Source organism: Anarhichas minor, unplaced genomic scaffold (assembly GCF_050575085.1).
Source record: "Anarhichas minor isolate MPS153535 unplaced genomic scaffold, ASM5057508v1 ptg000136l, whole genome shotgun sequence".
NCBI classification, from domain to species: Eukaryota; Metazoa; Chordata; class Actinopteri; order Perciformes; family Anarhichadidae; genus Anarhichas; species Anarhichas minor.
The window spans coordinates 19163053-19186720 of record NW_027466582.1 but is presented as its reverse complement, the minus strand read 5'-3'; the positions used below and the strand labels follow the sequence as shown (position 1 = coordinate 19186720).

Sequence of the window (23668 nt, the reverse complement as noted above, 5' to 3'; positions counted from 1 at the left end):
TGTCGGCATAGCGTTCTGGTTCCTTCCTTTTCCTGGTGTAGCATCTGAGAGGTGGACGTCTTCCAGATGCACCCTTCATCTCTTCATCATCGTCGCATGGGGATGTTCTATGTCTCCAGGGTTTAATGGTCAAGACTCCCATTGCCTCAAACTTCTCACTCTCATCCTTTTTCTTCTTCTTTATCTTTTCTTCTTCTTCACTTCTTCTTTGTTCTGTCTGCAGTTGCAGATTCTTTCTGGCATCTTCCAGTTGTATTAATTCTTCTTCCTTTTTCTGTCTGTACCTTTCATACTCTCTTTCTTCCTGCTCCACTATATTCAACACGTCCGATAATGTCATTGTTTGTTTGTAGACACCATTCTTGTGCCTTGTGGTCTCTCTGACTTTGTACAAGATTGCTTGGATTGAGGGTTTTTCCAAGGAGGGATTGGTTGTTCTTTGCTTCTTCTTCTCATTCGATGGGAGAAGTTCAGACCACCCGTGTGCTTCTGTTGACAATGGCGGATAAACCGGTGTGTGGACAGGTTTGTCAGGTTCGGGAGTGGTGGCGGTCCTGTGGGGCTTGAAGTCTGTCACCCCTACTTTCAGGACCTCAGGCAGTCCCACAGCAGATGCAGGGGTGGTCGGGTCTGCGGCCTTCCAGTAGGTGAGCAGCCGTTCGGTGTCTGCGCACCTCTTGTCTTCTTTGTCGAGGGCTCTTTTCCTACCGTATCTGCTCATGCGACTGGCTCCTTCGTAATCAGCAGTGGCGTCGTTGCTAGCCTTCGCAGCCTCTCTCAACACCTTGCATCTGTTTTCAGCTGTGGGGGCCGTCACTGTTGGAAACCACCCGTTCTTTTGCCATCTCTCCAGATATTTCTTCATCTTTCTCCACTCCTTTCCCCTCTTTTTGGGCTTCGTCTTATCCTCCATCCTTTCTCTGGCTCTTCCAGCATTTCCTGAGTGCTTAGTGTGACCACCATACAGCCTGGGAGAGTTCACTGACCTCTCAACTATCTCTATCATATGGATCTCTATTCTGGCTGTAGCTTTGACGTGTGAAAAATGTAAGCAGTGGAATTTTACAATTTTGAGCAAAAATTAATCAATAGCAAATATCTAAAAAATTTGATTTTTTTTCTTTTTTTAAAAATGTTGAATTAAAAATTGAAATCTAAACTAAGATCCTAAATTAAAATTGTATTAAATATTGACCATTGAAGTCAAAATATTGAATCAATACTGGAAGTTAAAATATTGGATTAAAACTAAATTTAACAACTGAAGTTGAAATGTTAAATTGAAACCTAAATCAACATGAAAGAAACACAATTAAAACTATCAATGAAAGTTAAAATACTGAATCAAAACTAAAATTACCAATCAAAGAAGTACAATTAAAATGATCAACTGTAGTTTAAAATGCTAAATTAAAACTAAGATTAACAATCGAAATAAAAATGCAAGTCAAAAGCAAGGAATATTACAAGTTCATCCCCAAAACTCAATTTATCTATCAATCTACTGGGTGACAGAGTATTGTGTAGTTCTAAGACAATTTCACCTCTAGGTTTTCTGGGTAATGGAGTTTTCTGTAATTATCAAGCAATTACTCCTCCAACCGATAGGTGGTAAAGTTGTCTCTTCTTCTTCTATGGTGTTTTTTTCAAAAATCCGCGCGAAAACAGACAAAGGACTAATGCTATTAGCGCCTATCGCTACAGGCTGAGCTAACCGGCAAAAACATGTCTTCAGCACACAGACAAAACACCGTAGTTTTAACTCGTATAACATGCCGCATTCACACACTTTATTTCTGCTAGACCGGGCCTTGGCCTTCCACCAACGTACCGGTTATTTTTTTATAATCTCCTCTTACCTAGATATCTAAGGTAAGCACCGAAGCTGTCAGCAGCCTCAAGCTAACCATTTCATTCACGCCGCACTTCGCCACAACAATCTTTCACAACGCTATTTTCAGCACTGCAACAATCATGTATCACGAAGTACAACTGTTAGTACACTGTACTATGTTCCCCTTCTTTCTTGTCTACCCACGCCAGATTATTTCCCCGTGAACTCAAGTCAAAACCAGCGCTTTGTTACAGCCAGCCTCCTTCCAGCGGAGCTAACCAGCCAGCCTCCTTCCAGCGGAGCTAACGAAAGCGTGACCCCGTTCTTTTCGGCTCTTTAAACTCGTATTAAATGTATTCCCTCCCGTATATTTGAGCCTTTAGTTGCCTAGACCCAAGACGCAAATGCAAGACCCCAAGAGACCTCGCTTCGCGATCTCAGTCCGCTTGTAGCTCACTCAAGGCTCTGTTATCTCGCCTGAACTGCACAATTCAGAGCTAGCACTCACTCAAATATCACCATGCAGAGCTACCACTGACTCACCAAACCACCTCGTTTAGATTACCAAATTAAACATCACATACCAGTATTCGTAATTCAGCCTGCAAATGTGCCTCATAGAGTAGACCAGCTACTTTAAAGTTTTCAGTCAATACACATTACCAGTTTGCTGCGGTCTCCCCCTCGTCTTCAGGCTTTCAGAGGCACGCAGACCCTCGACACATTCCCTAAGTTTTCCTATACTAACTATACAGATTTTATTAAAAAGGTTCTGTTTACCTGTTTGTCTGTGGGCCCAGAATGTGTCGAGTGTCAACAACCTCTTCCACTCCGTGTTCGAGGTCCAGCAATTATCACGTCGGGGTCACCAATTTGTTAGGGTTAGATGTTTTCAGGGGAGACCCAGACCGCTGGACTTTCCAGTCGCACCAAAAATGAACTGGATCCGGTTAACAATCAAAAAGTATTTAATAAACAAGAGAAGCTAGAACAGTTGCAAACTGAATTACTCTATCGATATCAATATGTCCCCAGGGCAGAGTTCTCACAAGGCCCACTAAATAGCCCAGCCCAGCTGGTAAACTACCCAGAGTGGTAACGGCGCGACCTCTGGCAAAAACCCTCTGGAACTAAGCCTATATTTAAAAGTCTCTGTCCGAAAGTTTAAATGTCCAGTATCAGCCTCTGTGATTGGCCGAAATTCAATAGCCCCTCCTGGCTTGGGGCAGTTATCATCTCAGTGTTTGGTTGAAGTCGTCCGGACTCCTCCTCAGGTCCTGGTGGTCAGTTGTCCATCCCTCTGTTCTCTGCTGCACCTCTGTAAAGACTCACTCAAAATGATCTCTTTCTGACCCTCAAAACTATTCATACAGTGTTTTAATACCTTTAGTGACTATACTTCTATGGTTTAATACATTCAATGAGTAAAATACTGTAACATAATATCCTCTACAAGTAAGAATATTGTAAACATAATACATTCCATAAGTAAATATTTTGTGACTTTTTAACCTATTTTGACATTATTATTATTGTGACACTTCTACTCACCACTAGGGGTGTTATTTAATCCTACTTATAATATTTCTAATACTGAAATCCTTAACACCTTCCTGCGGCTTAATCGATCATGACCCTTTTTTGCCAGGAGCTGGCTGCTCTGGTGTTCACAAAGGAGGTCCTTGTACTGTCCACCCTGACTGGGAAAGTGGGACCTCCTAAAAGACAACTGGACATTGCCAAAGTGCAGGCCATAACAGGTAGGTAATTGTCTTGAGTCGTATGTAGATCATTTAAAGCTTCTGTGATTTATAAAGCAGCAGGATCACATGTTCAACACACCACCCGTGATGAAATATGTTTGACCTGCACTGGTAGGAATATTGGCATATCATATTGATATAGTTCCTCAATATTAATCCTGATTTTCTGTTCAAAAAATAATATTGGTTCAACAGGATTTCCTGTGTGGTCAAAATAGAAGAAACTGTTGTATGAATATGCTGTGTGACATCATTTCTCGTCTCTTAACAGATGCTGTTATTCAAGAGTTTCCACAGACGAGAGCCTCGGACGTGCGAGCGGTCATCAGACGGAAGTGTAACAACGAGCAGTTCAACCAAAAGAAAGGAACATAATGTGGAGCATGTTTGTGTTTCTATTTAGTGAGCGAGAGTCTGCAGCGGTGCAATTTGTTTTGATAGTTCAGTGTTCTGTGTTGTTTTAATTTGAAACATGGTCATTCTGTTTTGTTTAGTAATACATGTACCATATCAACTTAAATCAGAATTTTTTTGCTCTCTGTTAAGTATATTTTTGTTATATTTCTCGAAAATGCACTATATTACATTTATTTGAAAGTGTGTTTAAAGATTTAATTTGCAAATTGTTAGACGTACAATGTTAGTATATTTTATATATTTGCAAATAGTACAATTATTGGCAATGTATTTGCAATGTACTATTATATATATATATATATATATATATATATATATATATATATATATATATATATATATATATATATATATATATATATATATATATATATATATATATATATATATATATATATATATATATATATATATATATATATATATATATATATAATATATTAAGAATATATTTGAAATTCAATAAATGTTTTTGAACTTTTTATTATTGTTGAATCTTATTGTTCAAAACAAGATCAATTACATCAGATATTGTTAATATTTGTGGTTACACTTATCACAATGTGTTTTCTGTGCATGCATTACACTAGCAAACTTAGTTTTTCCTTTACTACTTTATTGACTTGAAAGCGAAATAAGTACCACATCAAATTCCAAACTTTTTATTTAAAGGAGACGCGTCATACTGCCTGTATAGAATCACAAGCACCTGCTACCTGGAAGGGGATCTGATCATTTAAACCACTATGAAGGCCAACACAGTGTACTCAGGCAAAATGTGACCTTTGACCTTCGTGATGATAGAGCAAATGAATCCAATTTACAACGAAAGAGGAAACTAATATTGTATCTCACTAGAAACATTCCTTTTTCCTACGAAATTACATTCCAATATCATTAAACTGCAATTTCAATTACATTTCGAGGGACATGTTTTTCTCTCATATTACGGTCGCAGTTTTCAACAGCCCTCCTCCCACAGCAGTCTTCTGCAGACCAGTGTTATTGAATGGGAACTTAATTTTACGAGACAGTGTCATGCTGGTGTGGCCAACATGCTAAATAGCTGGTAGTCTGTTGCATTGGTTCCCAACTCAATTCATCCTGACGGTCTGCATCCGCCTACAGCTCCAGAGATCAATCTGAGGGATCACGAGACCGGTAACATGGCAGCAAAGAAGAAAAGAGAACCAATTAATCTGGTTTTTGCTCTTGTCTTTTGAGATTAGGGAACACAAATGAAAACATTCTAGAGTCAAACTTTCTGTAACTCAATGGCATTAAAACTGAAGTCATTTTATTTGGACTACAGCATTTAACCCACATATGGGTCCAACCTGAAAGCTCTTCTTAACAAGAAGAAAGCAGCTTTCAGGTCTGGGGACAGGGACGAGCTCAGGAGAGTCCAGCGCGACCTGAAGTTGATGATCAGAGAGTGCAAGGACACCTACAGGAGGAAGCTGGAGGCCAAACTCCAGCAGAACAACGGGAAGGAGGTGTGGACGGGGATGAAGCAGATTACCGGCTTCAAGGTTGGAGGCAGACAAACAGGGGGCTCCCTGGAGAGGGCAAACAAGCTAAACTCTTTCTTCAATAGGTTTAGCTCAGAGCCCTCATCTATGTCCTCCACACACCACACCTCCCAAACACCCCCACCTCCCCCTCTGTCCCCCCTGGTGAGCTGCATGGACTCAGAGCCCTCCACTTCAAAGGGCTCTGCCACCACTGACACTATGACCCCCCTCCCCTCTCTGTGACGACTGGCCAGGTTAGGAGACAGCTGGAGAGACTCCACCAAGGCAAGGCTGCTGGACCTGATGGCATCAGCCCCAGGGTCCTGAAGACCTGCGCCAGCCAGCTATCTGTTGTCCTGCAACATCTCTTCAACCTGAGCCTGAAGCAGGAGGAAGTCCCGGTGCTGTGGAAGACGTCGTGCCTGGTTCCTGTACCAAAGAAGACGACACCATCTGGCCTCAATGACTACCGACCAGTTGCCCTCACATCTCATGTGATGAAGGTGCTGGAGAGGCTGGTCTTGGCCCACCTCCGACCGCAGGTGAAATCCTCACTGGACCCTCTGCAATTTGCATACCAGCCTCATGTGGGAGTGGACGACGCCATCATCTACCTGCTGCAACGAGCTCAGTCACACCTGGATGGATCCGGTGGCTCTGTGAGAATCACTTTCTTTGATTTCTCCAGTGCATTCAACACCATCCAACCAGTGCTGCTGAGTGAGAAGCTCCGTGTGGTGGGGGTTAACGCGTCCACCGTCTCCTGGATCACTGACTACCTCACGGGCAGACCACAGTTTGTCCGACTGGGCCGTGTGCTGTCTGATACGGTGGTCAGTGATACTGGAGCCTCACAGGGAACTGTTCTGTCTCCCTTCCTGCTCACCTTGTACACCACTGACTTCCAGTACAAGGTCATGCCATCTGCAGAAGTTCTCTGATGACTCTGCAGTGGTCGGGTGTATAAGGGACGGACGGGAGGAGGAGTACAGGGCAGTTGTGGATGACTTTGTGGAGTGGGCCGGTAGAAATCACCTGCATCTGAACGTGGCCAAGACCAGAGAGATGGTGGTCGACTGCAGGAGGAAGACGACGGCTCCACAACCGCTGAGAGTTCTGGGAGAGGACGTGGACATGGTGGAGGAGTACAAGTACCTGGGTGTCTCCATCGACAGTAGACTGAACTGGCAGACCAACATCAACGCTGTGTACAAGAAGGGGATGAGTCGACTCTTTTTCTTGAGGAAACTTCGATCCTTCAACGTGTGCAGCAAGATGTTGGAGATGTTCTACCGGTCTGTTGTGGCCAGTGCACTGTACTTCTGTAGTCTGCTGGGGGAGCAGCATTGGAGCCGGAGACACCAACAGACTTAACAAACTTGTTAAGAAGGCCGGCTCCATCATTGGCTGCAAACTGGACACTCTGGAAGAGGTGGTGGAGAGGAGGACACTGAAGAAACTATTATCCATATTGGATAACGCGGACCACCCTCTCCACCACCTACTGCAGGGACAGCGGAGCACTTTCTCCAACAGACTGATCCAGCTCCGCTGTCACAAGGACAGATACAGGAGAACATTCCTGCCCACTGCAATAACACTTTACAATAAATCACCTCTGGCCAGATCATCCTCCACATAATTACACACTGCTTCACTGTTGTTTGCTGGGGTTGATTTTTGCACTACTGTTATTCACCTAGTTCGTTCATTTAACACTATTCTATTTCATTGTATATATTGTGCATTTTTTAATACTTAATATTTTTGGTTACTCTGTTACTATGCTTCTTGGTGTGTCTTGCTGCTATGTTGAGTTCTTAAATGACACAAATATAACATGTAAATACATGATGTATACAACTAATGCAAATTAACCATAAACATCAACTATCAGATGAAATAATCAGCATTAAATACATCTGTATCAATAACCTAAAGGCACAGGTAAATATGACTAAATCTATGGTTTAAATACACTTATACTGTCATCTACTGGTAAAAATGGCAAACACTTTGACTTTGCATCTACTTCACGTTCACTAAATCAACAGCACAATACGGTGGAAAAATAAATATCAGTGCTCTGTGAACACGAAAATGACTTTGATTAAACTATATCACGAACTGTATTGCATCAAACAATGCACCGATTAATCGAAAACTTAATTATTGCTGTGTACATAGATAAATGAATATTAAACAGCATGTAGTCAACTACTGATGCTAACGCACTCCCATCGGCCCAGATTAATTAATTAATTAATGTATTAATTTCTTGCATACGGTCATTATATCGTCTTCACTTTTATTTTGAAATATTCTTCTTTCCGGGTTACCTGTTGTGCTCTGCGTCTCGTTTTAAAGGAAAAAACAAAAAAGGGATTTGCAAAAACGAAATACGGCTCGTCATTTGACTTTGGTTTTTCCGTTTTTGGTTTGAAACGAAAAACGAGAATACCATGGTGTTTCCGTATTTTCGTCTTAACGGTAAAACAGATGACTAAAACGTACACGGACCGTTCTCCCACACAACTTCCCTTCTCAGTTCTCTACACTGGCTCCCTGTAAAAGCTTGCATCCAGTTTAAGACCCTGGTGCTAGCCTACAGGAAAGTGAAAGGACTACTATAGCAACTATAACAAACACGCCTACAAATGTTCCCTTTTAGTGTTTGTTCAGTTCTGTGTAAGGTTATTGTTATTGTGAACGTACTGAAACCCTGGCACCATGTATCATAGAATTCCACTTTTCTTCCTGCACTGGCTTCAAAACTGAAGACACAAGAAATAAGCTTTTGGTTTGTTGTATAGAAACAAAGCATTAGCTTTAATATTGTGTTCTCGACCGCGTCGGGTAGACACAAGACATCAGTTTTAAATTGTCTTAAGTTTAAAAATGTTATGTTCTACAATAAATAACACGATTGATTACATGTGACTTGTTTGTATGGAATTAAAGACCATCTGGTGTGCACACAGAGGATTACTCAAATAGGCCCTTACATGTGGATAGTTAGAAAAGTTTAGTTTTCTGTATGATGTTTTTGGGTTAAATGCACCATGATTGTAAGTAATAGTAAAGTGAATTAGTAAAGTAATTTAACAACATTGTTGGACTGTGCCTTTTCATATCTGTCTGATATCAGTTGCTTACTCTTTGATTTAATCAGCAAGTTCAATATTAAAACCCATAAACCATTGTTACTTTGTGATATTATTGAGGGACTGTAGTATAATGAATCATCATTTTAATATAATGAATATAATCATTTTTACATTACCATTGTTATGCCGATCACACCCAGCTGGTCTTGTCATAGCCCCCCGGTGACACTCAAGTGGAGGCACGCACCGCTGCGTGCTTGGCTGACATCTCGAAATGGATGACGACACACCACCTCAAGCTCAACCTGGACAAAACCGAGCTACTGTGCCTCCCGGGGAAGGGTTGCCCACACCGAGACCTGTCCATCACCATTGATGATACCGTGGTGACGCCAACTCGGACTGCGAGGAACCTGGGTGTGACCCTGGATGACCAACTGTCGTTCTCAGCAAACATTGCATCGGTTACACGCTCCTGCAGATTCCTGCTCGACAACATCAGGAGGATTCGCCCCTTCCTCACTGACGAGACGGCACAGGTGCTCATCCAGGCTCTGGTCATCTCCCGCCTGGACTACTGCAACTCACTACTTGCCGGAGGCCCGGCGTCGGCCATCAGACCTCTGGAGCTTGTCCAGAAAGCTGCAGCTCGCCTGGTGTTCAATCGCCCCAAGTTCTCCCACACAACTTCCCTTCTCCGATCTCTACACTGGCTCCACGTAAGAGCTCGCATCCAGTTTAAGACCCTGGTGCTAGCCTACAGGAAAGTGAAAGGAACAGCTCCTTCCTATCTCCAGGTCATGGTCAAGCCCTACACCCCCACCCGACCACTTCGCTCTGCTGCCTCGGGGCGATTGGTTGCCCCGTCGCTCAGAGGTCCCTGCGGCCGATCGACCCGATCACGGCTGTTTTCTGTCCTGGCCCCACAGTGGTGGAATGAACTCCCCACTGATGTCAGGCCTACCCTGAGCCTTCCACTTAGCACTTATTGTATCCGTACTAGTTTGCTGCACTTATTGTATTCGTACTAGTTTGTGGCACTTATTGTATTTGTTTGTTTCTGAACTGTACGTTTGCTCTGGTTTATGCTCTTAGATGCGTGTTTGAAAAAGGAGATGCACTTGTGACTTCTGGTGACTAGTAGTTCTCTTGAAAACCGATGTTGAATACACTTATTGTAAGTCGCTTTGGATAAAAGCGTCTGCTAAATGACTGTAATGTAATGTAGTGTAATGTACATTACAAAATCAGAACGCTTTGTGTTCTCATCAAGTGTTTGGTCCAGTTCTGTGTAAGTCACACCTGCTTTGAGAAAGTTAACAACTGTTTTCTTGTTGGGCCAGAATCAGCTTTATTCTTGTTGTTTGCATTCAGCTAACGTGTTAATCATCATGACTAATGATAGTTTGTTCAAACATGCAGCTTGAAAGAAGTCTGAGCTCTCTTAAAAAGCATTTGTACATCATGAGAGACTTCTTAAGTTAAAAGACTGGGTAAAGGAGTATCACTTGTATTTATTACACTTTTTACAAAGTTGTCTTTATTGAAATGTGCAGAATAAAGTGATACAGAGACGTAACATTCAATCATTCATAAACATTTTCCTATCACATCCCCTTCCTCTGGAATGACCTTTCTGCTCACATCAGCAGTTGAGGCCTTTAAATCCTAATTTGAAACTCATCTTTTGGTCCTAACCTTCAGTTATTAGCTTTTTCTTTGATTACTTCAGGCCTCTTATCTGTTGCCAGTAACGCAATTATTGCCTGTCTGAGGATTCCAAAGAATCTTTCATTGTATCTGTTGCCATTAACCTTTCAGCAGCTCAGTCATTGTGCAATCGTTACCTGTAGGAGTCATATTCCAAAGAATTGTTATTTTTCTAAATACTGTGTCACAACAGATAAAAGACACCTTGGTTACCTTTAACTAAGCTGTGTGCCGCTCTCTCTCTCTCTTCTCCCATAAGGAATTCTCAAGTTAATGTTGGTTTTACAAGTAATAAAAGTAAAGCATTTTTTCTTTAATTTTTCACATAAGTCTAGAATGTCCCTTTATCAGTTTATTAAATGATGTCCTACAAGCACATGTCTCTGGTCTCCCAGTTTGTCCTCGTCCTCTCTCTTCACTCAGGCTTAATGGTGCTGGGCTATCTTCAAGCCTTGTGTTTGGCAGGAGTTTGAGGAAGACGCGTCTATCATGAAAAGAAGCAGAACATGAACACACACACACACACATCACACACACACACACACACACACACACACACATCACACACACACACATAAAGACACACACACACACACGCACGAACACACATTTCTTTGGGTGAAATGCACCCTTATTGTGACTCTGCAGACACATCTTAACATTTGGTTTGCAGTTATTATAACATCTGTAACTAGCTGTGTTCTGTTTGAACTCACTCAAAACCAAACTAGATGAGAAATGAGAAGCTGCCAGGGTACAAAGATAAACTACCAAAGACACACCAGAAACATGAGAGTTAAATATTTATCCTGAACCTGAGAATGCTGGATTCACCCCACGTCAACAATCTAATTTATTTACAATAAATAGAGATGAAACTGAAATGGTGTACAGCCTAGCTGTGTAACCGATACCCCCTCCTAGTGCGAGAGAAGCGCTGGAAGACGGCTTGTTCAGTAACCTCTGACCTAGGTAACGAACGCACCCCCAAGATCTACACGCGAGACCGTCTTAGCCTGCTTAGTGAGGCGAAAGCCAGGATAACTTAATAACACTAGCCACCGCCGTATCACTGATTTCAGGCTAAAAACGTCGGCCTCCCCGACAGCCGGATATCAACGGATTTAGGTGTGTGTGTGCAATAGGTGTGGGAGGACTGGAAGTACCCCAGGGTAGACCCGCTCTAAAGGGCCACTGGAGGAGGAACCCTGTGTGGTTGGGAAACTCACTTGGTTCTTCAGGGCAGCTTAAGGACCCTGGCCCTAACACCCCCAATTTAGATGCCAATCTGACCGCTATTGCTTCCTAATACACAACAGCTAATGTCTAATTATTATCATCACACTGCAACATCACATAAAATACGTTTGCAGAGCTTCAAAGTCAATCTGAGCCAACCAAGTTAGTGAATCACAACAATGCTGAACAACACCATCTTAACCTTGGCTTGTAACAGGAATGTTATTCAAAATGTCATGTCTGATTTATTTACCACTGTCAGCCTATCACAGGGGAAGAGCACTCTTACCTTTAGGAGACTACGAGGACCCCACCAGAGATGAGCAGCACTGGACTTTAGTTGGAATGCACAAAATACAAAACACTTTTATTTGGTTTTCACAAAAAGTAACTTCAAAATTACAAAAAATGAATATCAGAAAATGATCTAAAAGTTAATACAAAATGTCAAATGTCTAGAGCATGAACCCTCCAGAAGTCATCAAAAAAGCCTCCGTCCTTTGTTGTCTCCTCTTATACGCTTCTCCTTGGCGCTTCCTGCAACCTCCAGGTCCATATCGTGTAGAGAACAGATCACTCTCAAGTCATAGTGTGGATTACAACACCATCTGGTGTGCACACAGAGGATTACTCAAATAGTCCCTTACATGTGGAGATGTGGTTTGAAAGGTTTATTCTGTGTGATGACTTTCAGGTGAAATGCACCTTTATTGTAGTGATTTACAATCCATGATCTCTCTGAAGCATAATAGAAGATAGTGGAGCAGGGAGGAAGTTCTGCTGCTGGTGGATGAGCTACATCAGAGAAATCATATAATATTTAAATATATAGTAGACCAGGGGTATTTCATTCATATTCAATGAGGTACATTTAGAGAGAATCTCCTCATGCAAAGGTCCAGAACATCACAATAATGTTTAACTTGTGCTGACTTAGTCCCATATATATTGAAGTAGACAACAGTTCTATCAACATCTGTATGTAGCCAACAACTGACTGTCAAATCAAAGAAAGAAAGTTTGATTGAATAATATCATAACAATATTTATTGTCTGTTTTTTTGTCAGCAGTGCAGTTTAAATGCTTTCGGGCTTCAACAATTTTCAGACGGGTAGTCTCCCATTTCTTAATTTTCAGCAATTTTTTACAATTCATTTCAGCTTTCAGCATTCCAATGCATTTTCTAGTTTTAAATACAATCTCGCTTTAGGTCCAAACACTGACAATGCTCCATAAATGGGGAAAATGGAAGATTTCAAAGATACCCCTCCTTTTCAGACAACTAGTTGCAATGAAGGTTGTATTTGGGAGATGACTATAAAAGATGAACAGCTTCCAACCCAACACACTCTCAAGATTTTTTTACAAAAGTAAAAGTCTGGCCAAAACAATTTATTCTGATTTACAGTACTTCAAATTTTGCATTTTTACTCTACATGTATTCATCTGCTATAGTTACTAGTTACTTTTATGTTACAATAAAAAAGACTATCGCCATCAGCCACTGTCATTAGAATCAAATGTATCCTCTCTGGACATTGGATACATGTAGCTAATTCCATAGCAATCCACCCGATAGATGTTGAGAGCCACAATGCCGCTAGCGTTAAGCTATATGTGTTATCAACTTATAAAATATGATATATTATTATAGATATTATAACCCTGCACACCCACGGAGGTGTTTGCAGTTATTGTGTCTGATTAGAGATACTAATGTTGAAGGAGCACTAAGCTATTCTGGGATTTATGTGAGATCACCAATCTCCATGTACAAGCTTTGGGGCTTTCTTTCTGTATGTGCTGAAGATAAGATTTGAAGCTGCAGGCCTTTAAGGTCAGTAAGCACAGTGACACCTGTGCTCCCAGTTGACCACACAAGAAAAATCTGCGCTGTATAAATATTCCGTGCAATAAAAAATGTCTGTATATATAATATTTTTAGTTATTGTGGATTTTTACTTGTTTAATATTCGTTACCATTTACACTTGTTTTTACTATGTCTCTTGTTTGCACCATTTACTATGCCGCTGTAATCCTGTACATTTTTCCACTGCGGGACTACAGTACAGAATCAAATCTCAGGATGCACTTTGTCAGACCTCATTCATCTTCCCCTCCCCAGAGAAATAAGGAAACCAAAATATCATTAAAAAAAGTTTTATTCAAAACGGATATAAAAGTACGGACAAGCAGAAAGACGCTACTGTGTAGCTGCGGCTGTCGGCCATGAGGCCGCCGTCGGCCAGGTGGGAGCGGTTGCTTTCAACAAGAACGTATAGGTGGACAGCTGATGCCTCAACATCCACTTCATTGGCTTCCACTGTCACTGAAATAAAGACATTCGATTAATAAATTAAAATCTAAGACGTGATTTTCAACTTCTCTAGACTTTTACAGTGCTTTGAGAATTCTCTGTTCATAAACTTAAAGCAAACACTTGCTCTTAATATTTGGCTTTAAAGATTTAAAATATATATGTTTTACTACAACACGACAGTACATACACCTCTCACGGTGTCCAATGATAAATACGCAGCAACTGTATACCTGAAATCTTATAGTCAATGTAGCTTAGACATTTCTTTGGAATCCAAACACCAAAAGACAGACAAAGCGTTAATGAAAACTTAACGAACCACATTATGACACCAGGAACCTGAGCCGTACACAAACTTGCATTTTTCCAATAGGGTTAAGCAGAACCTGCTCACCTTTTTTATACTTTCGCACAGACATGGCCTCATGTGAATGGTGAAGTGTAAGGGCCTTCTTTATGAACGTTTGGCCTTTTTTAACAAATGCTGTGGAGGCGGTCAAGGAGACTGGTTTTATGGGATGCAGCTCCTGGAGTGTACACCCCTCCCCTGTCAATCACAACAGAGAGCGAATGAGGGATGATGCTTGAAGAGAGGAGGAAGGCAGATATAGATGAGACAGAAGGTTTTCACCAAATCTCCCCGTTTATGAAGAGAAAACGGACTAAACTGACCTCCTGGGCAGAGAGTGCAGCTCATTCAGCAAGGTTACGGCTGCTTGTACCAGAGCAGAGACTGTAGCGACATAACCAGGCTCTGTAAACCAGAACAAAAACACAAACAAGATAAAAACAGCTCCAGAAATGGTCAACGTTCATTTTTATTTTTTTTACTATTTATTTTGTTTATTAGCGGTTTTCAAATGACAACAAAGACCAAAGTGAATTGAAGTGTTTAATCTAGATTTAAGTAAATGACTCTGACAGGAGTTTAGCCCACTAAACTGCTGTCCAGGATAATTGAAATGCTCGCTTGCGCTTCAGCTCATCAACTTTGTCTTTTCTCGCGAGTGCCCGATCGCTACTGAGCATGAGCAACTCTCAACAGAGACGAGAAGGAAGCGTGACGGCTCACTCCTTAGCTACTTCCATCATCAGCTCTGGAACAACAACATGTGTTTGATTCTTTTTACCAGATCGAACAAGGGAATTGCTAGATGTACTATCAACCCCGCTTACACCATCCTGCTGCTCTTAATACTCCCTCGGGCACCAAATGTGGATGAATCCACCGCAGGATATAGTCCCCAACAAATGCACGATTTACTCCTGTTTGTGTAAGAAACTCTAAAAACGACACGGAGCCTTTTGATACAGAACACCAGCCTGATCCTTTAACTGCTAACTGCTAAAGCTGAATGGGCCTTTTTCACAGCACTACTTGTACTACTACACAGCAGGAGAAGCACAGGTGTTACTCACAACCCCTGATGAAATAATCATGAATTGTATAATGATATATGTTTCCATTAAACACAACTAGAAGCCTATGTGTACTGTACTTTACCTGCTCCTATGACCTGAGTGCAGATCTTTGCGTTGGGTCGGCCCTGCGTGGGATCTGAACCCTCCGAGCAGCCCTCCCCAAAAAGTGTCAAGCTGAAACCCGTGTCTTCTATCTGAGGGAAGAGAAAGAACCGAATGGGCGGACAAATCCATGAAACTACTGCACAACAAAGTGAGCAGCTAAACACAGTGTAGGAAAGAGACATCTGGTATATCTTCTTATATTAGGGTGTTTTTGTATCCCTCCTAGTAGCTCATAGTTGACCACTCACATGTAATTTGACATGACATTAAAGCACCTAAAAAAAACTAGATTTTCTCAAAAACATTTCTCTGTCATCCCACTTTGATGCTCTAAATCCGGATTTACCCCGACCAATCAGGGACAGAAACACAAATAACCAAAACTGTTGCTAATTCTGTTGGACCCCATCACTCAATATGAGAACATGGTTAAGAAAATAGGTTTTCAGGGCCTTTAACAATACAAACTTAATGTTGCTGGCTTTCCTTTCACTTGGTTACTGCGGCCGATGTTTAGCAGCCATTTCACAGGCTTTCAATTCATCTCAGGGTCCCACAATGATACAAAGAGCACTAGGACAGTATTTATGTCACCTGCTTCAAGGTTGGACCAGATTTGGTGAACAAGCCAAAGGAGAAGAGTGATGGGAACTTTAGGAAAGACAAAGAACAAATATATCAATCATATCAATATATCAATACATATACTGTATATTTAAATGTCACAAAATGGTGCTTACAGCAGAATGATATGCTAAGTCTGTAAGGACCATTTACTGACTCCATTGACTCTCCATGACTTGCAGTGCTGACAAATGAAGCATTAAAACTGTAAAATTCATGTTGGTTAGAGACATTTCTACGCTCACAAGCATCAAGTAGTACAACAGTAGTACAACAGTAGTACAACAGAAGTACAACAGTAGTACAACAGTTGTATAACAGTTGTATAACAGTTGCTGCATTTAACGTGAGTAGCTTTGGGTAAGCCTTTCAGCTAAATACCCTCACCTAACTGTGACATTCATCAGCGTTTAAATGCCTGGAATAATCCTAAAGCTGGAGTTTGGGAAATGTTTAACTTTAACTACCACCACTGAAATAAATAATATTAAATAATAATAATAATAAAACACAGCGCGAGTCCTTGTGTTGATTTTATCTTACTGGCGACCGGTGTTCCTCCTCGTAGAGGAAACTGTCACGATCAGGCTTTTCCTTCTGTGTTCTGTGTGTGTCTTTGTATAGCTCCACCCTCCTCACTCTACCTGTCAGCCACTCCCTCAGCACCAGTCTAACTCCCTTCACCTGCCTCTGATCACTAATCAAGCACTCCCTCATCAGCACAACTCTCCTCACCTGTTCTAGCCACTATTTAAACCCCTGCCTCTCAGTCACTCACTGCCAGATCATTGCCATGTCTACCCGCCAGTTTGGCTTGTCCTGTTCCCCACGTCTGCCTCGTCCTGCTGGATTTCCCCCCTTCGTCTCTATTCTCGTCCGTGAATTCCCTGTGTGTTCTTGTAAGTGTCGTGTGTTCATTAAATTCCCACTTCCCTCTACTTCTGGTCTGGTCTGCGTTTGAGTCCTCCATCATGCCCCGTGACAGAAACGCTGGGTTCTCTACTGAGGGGTCAGAACCCATGAATGGGATGGCCTACTGCTCCATCTCTCTGCTGAAAAACACAAACCCCCTGGACGAACACACACACACCAAATTACAAAAGGAGGAAGCACAGTGGTCAACGCTCACCATTTACTCATTTAGTGTATTCCAGCTCATTTTATCCCTCCCCCCTGCACCACATGTTCATTACATTAAATTAAATATACTTGGTGAGGATTGCATTTGCTGAAATGAAACTATATTAAAAATGATTAAAAATAACTCCATATTTCACTCTGGAATCAAACTATTGAAACGAAGGTCAGGCGTCAAAAAGATGCATCAGTTTCAGAGGGAAATCCCTCTCTGCTGTACATTAAAGAAACATCTTCCTTCACTAATCGCTGCCAAGCTCCAGACAGTAATGGCTCAGTTATAGCCTCACCTCTTTTTGACTTTGGCTCCCACCACAGGCAGCGGCTTGTGGCCGAGCTTCTTCCTCAGCTGGCGGAGGGATCCGCTGTCTGCGGAGCCGTACACGGCGAACCGCTGAGTGGCGTCGTGGCCGTCCGAGTCCTGCAAGGGGGTTGAGATGGCTTTAACCTGGGTCACGGACAGCGCAGAGGAAACCAGTGCTATCCAAGAGTCCCCTCCGTACACACCAAAGGTTTGATGTGAAGACACGATTAGTTTCTTCTGACTGACAGTTATGTGACGTGAGCATGCTGGGGATGACTTTGCTCACCTTTAAAAACAGGACTGGCACTGCAGCCAAGTCAGTTAAAAGACTGAATTAATTAATTACTTAATCTAGTTACTACTAAAGAAAATGAATATATAAGCATCAGGTTTTAAAAGTGAGTGTCTAGTGTTGTACACCTTTATATATTGAGAATACTAGAATGTTTAACTTTTTACCGACTTCATTGAGTAAACCAGTTACAGGCTCTATGGTTCTCAATGGCTGACTGAGCCTTCTGTTTTTACCTTTGAACTGCTTCTGTGTGTAGAGAACACCCAGGTCGGCCGGTACGGAGTCGAAGCCACAGCTGCCGATCACATCCACTCCCCTGTCCAACGCCTTAGTGTGGTGCTCGAGCTGCATGCGCTCTAGGAACTATAGAGGATGGATACACACACGTACACACCAAAACTAAATGCACCTGAACCGCCACACACAGAGAAGTCGATATAGTCCGTCTACTTAAAGATGAGTTATAACCGAGCTATAATACAAAGTAACACAGTGAATCAACACCTAAAAAACACAGTGGACATTTCTTTTCCTACCTGAGGCTCCCCACAGATGTCTATGTAGTGAGCTCCATTTGCTATGCAGGCTTTGACCACTGGTTGGCCATAAAACCTGTACTGAAAGGACAAAGAGCATAGAGAGAATAGTTTCTACACAAACCACAATATTTCAGTGTTGTCGGTTCGAATCCAATTCACAAACGTGTGTCAAATGTCATCTGAAAGTCTCCTTCGCCCCCCTCCCTGAGACAAAGTGTGGATAACATACTTACAGGGCCCACACAGTTGAGAATCACCACGCCTTGTTGGCACATGATGGCCAGCGATTCCTCGACAGACACATCAGCAACAATGATTTCAACGTCCGTCCTCAGCTCTGGCATAGCTGTCAGAGGAGAGGAGATATTTCTGTAAATGAACAGTGGATAACTACACAGAGCCCTCACCTCATTTGTGGTACTCTATGTGTTCATGTCAGACTTTAACTGCAACACCACATATACAATACAGGAAGTCTGTGAAGCATTATTGAGCCACCTTTATTTCATGGTTATTAAAAGCAAAGCAGAAAATATCAGATATCTTTAATATATGAATGTAATTATTTCTAAATGCTTATTGCTGCATATCAGCTGTCTCAGTGCTCTGGTATTACGTTGAGAGGGGTGCGTGACCTGTCCTCAAATACAGTGAACTACTGTGACTACAGCATAAACTAGAAAAATCTCCCTTTCTCATTGTAAAGTGACTTTGCTGGACTGGGTCAACTGTGAGCTGCACCGCTCAATAACCAACTGTCCATCCAGAAAGCTCGTTAGCTGTTTCGGGGCAAAACAAGACATTTTATTTAGGGCTCAGGTTCAAAATTGTTCATAATTGTAGATAATTATTGTTTAATTTACATTATTTATTATGATTATAGTTGTATTATTTTTAAAGATTTACAATGTACATGTGTTTATTCCACAGGTGACGTTATGTTATTCCACATTTATTTAATATTCTAACATATCCAATATCTAGGGCACGATGCACTCACTCAACTACAAACTAGAAGAACAAATCCCCCAAAAAGCCTTTCGTTTTTTCGTTACCCCTACCCGAGGTAGAACAAAGCACAACCAGGTTTTTCTAACTTTAATGTGTCTAGTTTTTAAAGAAATGGACTGTTGTATGAAATATTTTACTGCTAAATGAGTTTTTTTGGTTGATGTTTGGATTCTCCCCAAAACCGCAAATGTAGGCTTCTCCAAAAGGGACAGCGTCTGCCTTATCACATGTATCTCTGGAAACAATGATCATAATGTCATCAAATGTGAACTGGATGTTCACAGACAGTTATTGCATCCAATAAAGCAAATGTTTCATCCATACCTTTGTTCATCTTTGAAATGTGCACGGTTAAACAAACATGAATTATAAGCAGAACGTGAATAGGAAACTAAAAATCAAAAATCCATGTGTATATACGTATGTCTGTCATTATCATAGTAAGGAGACTGATACTGATCACAAAAGAGTCATTTATACACCAAAGTTTAATTGAAAACTTTGAATTAATGAATTGGAAAAATTGGAATACATATATGTACAGTATGTATATATACACTGTACTATATATAGTTTATTATATATAAAGCTATAAAGAAGACATTTAGCTTTCTATTCATCATTCCTACTTTTAAGATTTGCCTAGTATCTTAAATAATAATTCATATGTGCAATAATGTGAATTCAACTGTTTAATCTGTATACTGATTACATTTAATTTTTACAGTTTCACTCATTTATTATATCTTGCTTTAGTTTACTAATGCTTCTTGTTATTGCACAATCTCCTTTTCTGCTGCAAATGTATTATCTTAGCTTATCATATAAGGCATTGATTAATCTCCTAAGAGCACACAGTCAAATGTGTACAGCATTGTTATCAGCCTCAGACAGCTGTAAAGGCATAAACATTATGTGGCATTTTAAGATTTACATGAATGTGTTGTGGATGTGACTGTTAGAGCTGTCAAGCATTAACGCAGTGTGCTTCCCTCTACAGGCCAGCCTCGGAGGTCACGTGCGTCTCATGCTGAGAGGAGCTGCTCCCATCCCTCCTACTGTCCTCACCTTGTAACACACACACACACACACACACACACACACACACACACACACACACACACACACACACACACACACACACACACACACACACACACACACACAGGCCCTTGTTTCAAATGTTATCTTGATATCTATGTCTCTTTCTATCACCTGTCCTGAAAATCTGCAGTGCAACAGGTAATTTAAAAGAAAAGTAGAAATGCTCCTTCTCTGTCCCCAATAGGTTCTATGTTGCATAATCCTGTGTTTGTAGCAGCAGTAGTAGTCATGATAATACTAATAATCATGTGTTTTTTCTTTGTCTCAGTTCTATGAAGGTTATGGAACACAGAGTGTACTGCTGGATGCACCATGACCATGCCCGGAGACTGGAAAGCAGGTAATAAATAAGAACGACTTACTCAAGTGTTACATCTCTCAACGCTCTGAGTTATAAAGAAAAAGTTGAGTGAATGCTCTGAACTTGACCTCATGCCCGCAGGTCACGTTGCAGCTCCTCTGCCCTGTAACTCACTTAAACTGGTGGATGTGCCCGAGATGAAGTACCTGGCTGTAAACGGGGAGGGAGAGGTGAAACACAAAGACAAGCAGACATCTTCACAGAAGCTCTGTCTTTTACCATAACATTACGTCACTCATATGTGTGTGTGTTGGTGTCTAGGTGTGTGTGAAGGGCCTTAACGTGTTCCAGGGCTACCTGAAGGACCCCGAGAAGACTGCGGAGGCCATCGATGCAGATGGATGGCTTCACACAGGAGACATTGGAAAATGGCTTCCTGTAGGTGAAGTAGTGCCGTTTTGACTTATGTTTGAATCAACCTCGCTTCATTCATCTCAGCTTCACAATAGCTATTTTGAGATAATATTTTCATTTAGGATGTTTTTAAAAGGGAAATATCAAAGTGCAGCTCTGTAGCTTCTCAGGACTTTACTGGCAGGAACCACACACAATACCTCCTACACACACGTACACACACACCTTTTCATTTCAAGTAGACGACTGAGCACTGAAACGGGTTCTCAAACAGCTCACACACTGCATCTTCAACATTTCAGTGTCTTTCTCAGATGTCATGATTTATCTTATTGTGTTTCTCGAGTTCGTAGAAAGTTGAAATCCACAATGGATAACGGGATTGTTTCTGTTGGGTCCTTTCTTTCATGAATAAGCTTGGGTCCAATTAGGACCCTGTTAACCAGCAGAGTGAGCAATATTAAAGATAATCTGAACAGAGCCAGGTGGAAACAGGGAACTCAGGTACTAAAGAACATTCAGGACAAAGGCAAACTGTCAGTGTTTTTAACTTACTGATACACTCTCATGTACGTGTGAATAAGGTCAATAAGGTCAAATATAAATTTGAAAAAAAAAATTTGAAAAACACACACGCGCTTTGGTGTACTGTATATACCACTAAAATAGACCACGGATCTTTCATGATTAAATCTTTACACTTTAGCTAAATGTAAACAGATTTGAGTCAAAATCTCTCACAACTGTTATCAGACTCATAATTTAAAATCACAAACCTATTTCTTAATATTCAAAGTTGATCCTAATTTTTAAGAAACTTCAATGAACTGATTATACATTAACTGAGGTTAACACCATAACTTCAGAAACTTTTTTGATTATTATTATTATCATGATTGTTGTTGTTAGTATTTATTATTATCATTATCATTATTCAGATTATTTCTAGTATATACTTTATTAAGTAATGTCCGTTTGAAACTGAGTAAAAAAATGTAATATCATTTAAATTTGGAAGTGAGGTCACATCAATTTAATTTTAGCCAAATATCACAAATCATATTTTATTGAATGCATGATTATAATAATTGTTTTAATAAAGTCTGTACATCATATGACACGTGTCACCATTCACCCATTCACACCCATTCATACACTGATGACAGGTGCTACCATGATGTGGACAGGAGGAGCCCGGGATCGAATTTTCGATCTTCAGATTGTTAGACGACCCTCTCCACCTCTCACCCACAGCCGCCCCGGTGGACCTGAGACTCCTCTCCTCCAGTGGACCTGAGACTCCTCTCCTCCGGTGGACCTGAGACTCCTCTCCTCTGGTGGACCTGGGACTCCTCTTCTCCTCTGGTGGACCTGGGACTCCTCTCCTCCGGTAGACCTGGGACTCCTCGTCTCCTCCAGTGGACCTGAGACTCCTCTCCTCCGGTAGGCCTGGGACTCCTCTTCTCCTCCGGTGGACCTGAGACTCCTCTCCTCCGCTAGGCCTGGGACTCCTCTTCTCCTCCGGTTGACCTGAGACTCCTCTCCTCCGGTGGGCCTGGGACTCCTCTTCTCCTCCGGTGGACCTGAGACTCCTCTCCTCCAGTGGGCCTGGGACTCTTCTCCTCCGGTTGACCTGAGACTCCTCTCCTCCGGTGGGCCTGGGACTCCTCTTCTCCTCCGGTGGACCTGAGACTCCTCTCCTCTGGTAGGCCTGGGACTCCTCTTCTCCTCCGGTGCTGAGACTCCTCTCCTCCGGTGGGCCTGGGACTCTTCTCCTCCGGTTGACCTGAGACTCCTCTCTTCCGGTGGGCCTAGGACTCCTCCTCTCCTCCGCTAGGCCTGGGACTCCTCTTCTCCTCCGGTTGACCTGAGACTCCTCTCCTCCGGTAGGCCTGGGACTCCTCTTCTCCTCCGGTGGACCTGAGACTCCTCTCCTCCGCTAGGCCTGGGACTCCTCTTCTCCTCCGGTTGACCTGAGACTCCTCTCCTCCGGTGGGCCTGGGACTCCTCTTCTCCTCCGGTTGACCTGAGACTCCTCTCCTCCGGTGGGCCTGGGACTCCTCTTCTCCTCCGGTTGACCTGCAGATAGGGTTGGGGATTAAGATTTTAGGAATTCAATTCAAGTTTTCACTGTGTTAATCCCCTTAATCTGGTACGTCATATTGTAAACTCTTTACTTGTGTATTGACACATGTGACAGCAATGTAGAGGAATAGTTGGTCCACACTTTGCTTTTCATATTTGCAAGTTTCTTAACAATCCCCCGGTTCTTAGAAATTTGAAAAGGCTTCTCCACAAACGTACTGTAGTCGAGTGGATCCTCGCTTTAGAGTTGTATTATTTACAATTCATCCAGTTCAATTTGAAAACAGACAATAAATATTGTTAAGATATTATTCAATCAAACTTTCTTCATTTGAGTTGACAGTCAGTTGTTGGCTACATACAGATGTTGATACAACTGTTGTCTACTTCAATATATATGGGACTAATTCAGCACAAGTTA

General features: G+C 41.7%; 1 pseudogene; it reads right to left on the bottom strand.

The window, feature by feature from the left end:
• LOC142942008 (saccharopine dehydrogenase-like oxidoreductase) overlaps positions 1-18676 on the bottom strand; it is a 57017-nt pseudogene extending 38341 nt beyond the window's left edge.
• Between the last annotated feature and the right edge of the window lie 4992 nt (positions 18677-23668).